Genomic DNA, 6,241 nt, shown 5'->3' on the forward strand with positions numbered 1-6,241 from the left:
TATGTATATTATGTATATGTATATACTGTATATATATATATATATATGGTATATATATATATATACACATACATAAATACATTGGATAGTTTATATATATATGGTAGGTATATATATATGTACATATATATACACATACATACATACATACATAGGATAGTTTACCCACCTCTGTATTTACCACTACAGCCCTGGGCACAATCCTCCTAACCCTGCTCTCCTGTGCTGTGTGTGTGTGTGTGTGTGCGTGCATGTGTGTGTGTGTGTGTGTGTGTGCTGTGGGCTGTGTGTGTGTGTGTGTGCTGTGGGCTGTGTGTGTGTGTGTGTGCGCGTGTGCGTGCTGTGGGCTGTGTGTGTGTGTGTGTGCGTGCTGTGTGTGTGTGTGTGTGTGTGTGTGTGTGTGTGTGTGTGTGTGTGTGTGTGTGCGTGCTGTGGGCAGGCTCGTGCGCGCTCAGGCCTGTGCGCAGCAGCAGCAGCGGGGTGCAGATCTCTCCAGAGCAGAGCGTCTGGTGCATGATCTGTTACCTCTGTACCGACGACGAGGAGGGGGGACGGTCAGGAAGGAGGCCGCGCCACTGAGCTTCACTCTGGAAGACTGTGAGGTATCTCAAGATGGTGCTTGTTTTTGGATCTTCCGCCCGGAGCTACCACTTCCACGCAGCGGTGCCTTTTAAAAACATACATTGCGTCGCTTTTACGTCAGAATTCGTATAAATTCACTCGCGCTCGGGACCGGAACTCTTATATTCGCCAGTACAACAACAGAGCAGCACTGCGCGGAGGCGGAAGTCCCGGGTGGAAGATTCACGCTGTACAGGAAGCCTAAAAAAAGGTACGGCTGTCTCAGAGTCTATTTACGTTCCCAGATTGGGCTCAGAACTGGCTCAGATTCCGGCAAATCAGAAGTTCTGTTGGATCCAAGATTCGCACCTTTGAAGTGCTCCCAAATGAACATGCTTTTTTCAATGTATTGCTGAGCCCTCACTCCAAGCATCTTATCTCTATATTTGTATGTCTGTTTCACAACTGCAACACAGCCTCTACTACTGAGAGGATCAGAGAAGCATGGCAGGGGGAACTTGGTATTGATTTATCTGACATTATGTGGGAAAGGAGTCTGTCGGTTGTACAACTCTGCTCAGCAGACACCAGCTGATCCAATTTAAAGTTGCTCACCGTCTTCACTACTCCAAGCATAGATTGCACAACATCTTCCCTTCTGTCTCACCACTGTGTGTGTCAGGTGTCAGAGGGCACACTATCTCATGCCTTCTGGTTCTGCCCTTCATTAACAGGATTCTGGGCCAAAATATTTGACTGGTACTCTAAGGACTACAAAGTAACCCTGCAGCCGGAGGCAGAACTCGCCATCTTCGGCTGCACGGAGTCCTCTCTGAACTTCCCTACAGCCGTGCAGCAATCTCTGACACTGGGGACAACTGTCGCCAAAAGACTCATTCTGAAGGAATGGAAGTCCACCTCTTCACCTTCTTTTCAGGTGTGACTGATGGACATGATCTCTGTTATACAGATGGAGGGACTCAGGTCTCTAAAGCAACTCACTTAAAAGGTTCTCAACTATCTGGGAGCCGTTTTTGGCCGACTTTGACGAGTAGTAACTGAGCATCATATTGTCATGTTGAATGTCGATGATGTATGTGTTTTCCCCCTTTCTTTTCCTGTGTCTGGGCCTGTTTGTCTTGTATATTGTTCTATATTGTTCTATAAACAATTGAAAATAAAATATATAAAAAATAAATTCACTGAAATTAATCAAATTACACATATTTACAAAGTCCCTCCCTAGTACAATATATACACCATATTTACAAAGTCCCTAGTACTATATATTATATACACCATTTTGCCATAACCTTTATTCTAGCATTGCTGGACAACACATTTGCTACATGGTGTGTTATTGTTAAAGGGTTGTATAAAGGCCTACTTGGTAAAAGTGAAATTGTCTTGGAGAACGTTTCTTGTTTTGTGATGATTTCTTGGAAGAAGTCATATCTGCATGTATCAAGTGAAGATTATTTAGTGCACCATATGATGATGATGAACACATCAGGCAGAGAGAGTGAAAGCACCTAGGCCCTTACTTACTTCTCAACATTGTGTACGTAGAGATATTATACGTGCATAAACCACCTGCATGGACATCTGTAAGCAAAGATTGGGATTTTAAGTGAAGTTTAAGTTTAAGTGAAGCGCAGCAGCACCAGAAAGACAGAACACAGATGGTAAACCGACATTTTCAGAATGAGTATAAACTAATTAGGCTACAATAGCTCATATTAAAAGTGCACATTATACCATTCAAACATTTTGGACCGTGCATATTGTCCAGTTATAGGCCTATCTACCATTTAAGCATACTGACTTAAAATGACAAATTAACAATCATTTTTAGACAGATATGGTATAGTTTTGTATTAAAATGAAACATGGACACACAATCTAAGATTTTGAAGATATTGTGCAATTTTGTTTCCAGTGTGGCATTTTTTGCCTAGATGAAGTAAAGAGGTTGAATGCTTCTGTTATTTTTAAATATATACATTCCCATAGTTTCTTCAGTTGTGCTGTTGTGCTCTGTTGGACAGAATATGTGCTTTGCATGGAGCTGAAAATGCCAGATCAGATCAGTCAGTGCATCCTGAAGTAACACTGCTGTCACAGCACAGTGAAGGAGGCCAAATGTCACAGTTGGCATTGCATCACAGCATGATGTAAGGCCACAGGAAGCTGGACAACCTGTCGAGGACGGGGATCCCCATCTCCCGCTTTTTCCCTGAAGGCAACCTGTTTCACTTTCACTTCCCATTTCCCTGAAACGCTTAGCCCTGTGAAGAGGCTATGCCTTGCCTTGCTCTTCTTTAGCTTCAGAGCTTCTGATAAGTTGCCGTTTTGCAAGAAATTAGGTTTTCACCCGACAGTGAAAACACGCAAATAATTTTCATCTTGAGCATTGCAAAGCCAGGCGGAGTATCCTGGTTCTTGCTGCATCATGTCTGTCACAGCTACATGCTTTCATTCCCAAAATGTGCTTGGATTTTTATTGTGTCACTGAAGTTAATGTAATCTAATGTAATGTAATGTAATGTAATGTAATAATATATTGATGTAGATTATTTGGTTTGCCAAATGACATGATGAGGACATGATGACATGAAGATCCTTTACTGAACACTCCACTATGATGTTCAGGGCAAAGCACACAAATTCATATGCTTTCAAATCTATGGACCTAGTTGAATTTAAAATGATTGAAATGCCTTACATAAATGTATCAATGTATTTGTTGGTATGGTTTAAATGCCTTACATAAATGTATCAATGTATTTGTTGGTATGGTTTAAATGCCTTACATAAATGTATCAATGTATTTGTTGGTATAGTTTAAATGCCTTACATAAATGTATCAATGTATTTGTTGGTATCGTTTAAATGCCTTACATAAATGTATCAATGTATTTGTTGTATACTTGACTGGGAAAACAATAAACTAACATAAGTCAGTAACTAGCTCTCCTCCATCAGTATTACAGAGATGCAGAGACATTCTGCAGCCGTCCTCATCAGAGGTTTTAGGCTTTTCTGCCTAAAACGGGTCGATTCCGGGAAATCCAGAGGAGGAAGGAGAGAGCAGAGTGTGAGGAGAGGAAGGAGAGAGGGAAAGTACATTTTACAACATCTGGACTTCTAGTGAATGGGAGGAAGGAGGGGAGAGGAGAGAAGTAGGGAAATGAGAGAGTGAAAGTAGTCACTACATGATCATCTGGCCAGCCTCCAAGCTGAGTGGGTCGGTGTCTCTGAGAGGATATAAAGAAGACTTGGATCTCCTTCAGTCACAAGCAGCAACCTTCTCCAGCCGGCACAATGAACTCAGCTGTCCTCTCCTCTCTCCTCGTCTGCCTGCTCGCCCTCCATGTCCAAGGACATGGTAACGTGTTTTTACTGGATTCACTACATAGTGTTTACATGAATGTATGGAGGGATTTCTGTGGCAATAATTGTCCATTTTAATAGTAAATTTACAGCACTGTTCAAAGGTCTTAGGTACTCTAGATTGTTTCCATACATTTTGTCTGAGATGTTTATTCATTTGTTTTCTGCATTAGCGTGTCAGTAGACTGCTCTTTATAGTCAACTTTAAATTATTATTTTATATATTTAGAAACTTTTCATTCTTTTTGAAGGCATCTTCGCTTTATGGATTTTGTTGTGCCTTATTAAGACTTTTGCACAGTACAGTATGTAATCAAATTAATAGAAATAGAAATGGAAAAGATAAATACTATAATTCATGACAGAACACAAAGAGCAAATCATTTATTTGTGGATGTGAGATAAATTTGTTTCTGTATTTTTTGCATTCGACCATTTTAATACATAATGTGAATTGTAGTATTTAGTCATCTTTTTCCATTTCAATCATGAGAGACCAGAGGGTAGAGTTAACAAGCAAGCTTTATTCAACTATGGCATGGCGATAAGATCTATGGCATGAAACAGTATGGCAACTAATTCTGATGGCATGGCAGCGTAATGACTCCGTGGTAGCATCTGCTCGGACTAGAATAGAGAATCCCCCCCGTAGGGGATTCTTCAGGAGTCAAGACATTGGTGGTGGACTGGGGAGGTGGGTGGGGCGAAACACAGCTTTCAGAGAATGGGATGCGATCAGCTCAGGTACAGCGACCAGAAGGATCAGGGAAAGAGAACGATGACACGCTGAGCATGGCTATAAATACTGCTACTAATACTAATACTAATAATATAAATACTGCTATGTCATAGCCTCGGCACTGACGACATTACCGGCGTCATATTGGCAAGTGCGTCACACGGACATCACACTAGGATTACACTTGTCGTCACACTAGGATTACATATGATGTGAGGCAGCGTGTCTGGTCTTCATCTTGAAACTAGGTCGAGACCACCATTCATATTTATTTGTATTTTATTACACATACTTGTTCTTATTGACACAGAATCTCTCCATATGCTCTACTATCTGCAGTTACTTTGCGCTGTTATTTTATTTCTTTGCGATGCTGTTTGCATTGCATTGTTAATGTACATGTACCATACCAGCCCTTAACCATGCTGTATCCCTCCTCTCCACAGGGCAACTAGGCCGAACTTCTTGCCTATGTTCCACATTGCTCAAAGGTATCAACCCGAAACTCATAACGGCTTATCAGGTATACGAGCCAGCTCTCAACTGCCCAAAGACGGAGCTTATGTAAGTAAATTAGCCCAAACTCATAAACCATATTTGTTGCAATGCCATTGTTTTCATCTGCTACTCTCCATCTTCTGTCTCTAACATTGTTCTTGTTTTCCTCTCCAGTGTCGAAACATCGGAAGGGAGGAAATGTCTGAATCCAGAGTCACCATTGGGCAAGAGGCTCGTACAGAGATTGAGAAGCAGGTAAACTAGACTGGATTGTGCTCATAAAGACACACAAATCAATACTTGTGTTCTAAGACAAAATAGTGTATTACAAGTGTGTTATTATGTTCCCATGACTTTTTAATAATAATAATAATGCAATGACATCTTTTTTTCAGTTCACGAGGTGAGCGCCACAACCTCCGGTGAAATGACAAATGTGACCTCAACAACTGCCCAAACATCTCAGCTGTAGGTGTGTGGAAGAGGAGCGACTGAAACATCTCAGCTGTAGGTCTGTGGAAGAGGAGCGACTGAAACATCTCAGCTGTAGGTGTGTGGAAGAGGAGCGACCTAAACATCTCAGCTGTAGGTGTGTGGAAGAGGAGCGACCGAAACATTGCACTATGGGACTACAGCACTGAAAGACTTCTTAATAACAGCAGTTCATTACCATGAAGCCATAAGTCATGATGTGGATCATTTGTGTTCTCCTCACTGAATGTACATGTAAATATTTCGATAAATGTGAATATTTATATATTTATTACACTTTTGTATTTCTACTTTTCTATTTGTCAAAAAATAAACCGTACTTTATTGTACCTTTTTTGTCCTGTATATTTCTAGTTATCTCCTGCACCAACCACCACATTATGCAAACGCGGGGGTGTATAGAATAGGCACAAATAATCCAGTGACTATAGATGCAAAAGTGGTTCACACTCTCACCACCAGAAGAAAAATCCCCTTAAACGTAGATATCAGAGCACAAAAAGGGTTTTCAGGCAGCTGCATCCAAAAGATCTATTGAAGAGACACACAAGTGGACAC

The 6,241-nt window shown here is 41.1% G+C and overlaps 1 long non-coding RNA gene across 1 annotated transcript; it reads left to right on the plus strand.

The window, feature by feature from the left end:
- The first annotated feature begins 3,866 nt into the window (after positions 1-3,866).
- LOC310783871 lies at positions 3,867-5,990 on the plus strand. Its single transcript, XR_014553111.1, has 4 exons — positions 3,867-3,949; positions 5,140-5,257; positions 5,366-5,446; positions 5,587-5,990. It is a non-coding gene; the product is annotated as an uncharacterized lncRNA (long non-coding RNA).
- The last annotated feature ends 251 nt before the right edge of the window (positions 5,991-6,241 follow it).

Source organism: Poromitra crassiceps (assembly GCF_964638095.1).
Source record: "Poromitra crassiceps genome assembly, chromosome: 10".
NCBI classification, from domain to species: Eukaryota; Metazoa; Chordata; class Actinopteri; order Beryciformes; family Melamphaidae; genus Poromitra; species Poromitra crassiceps.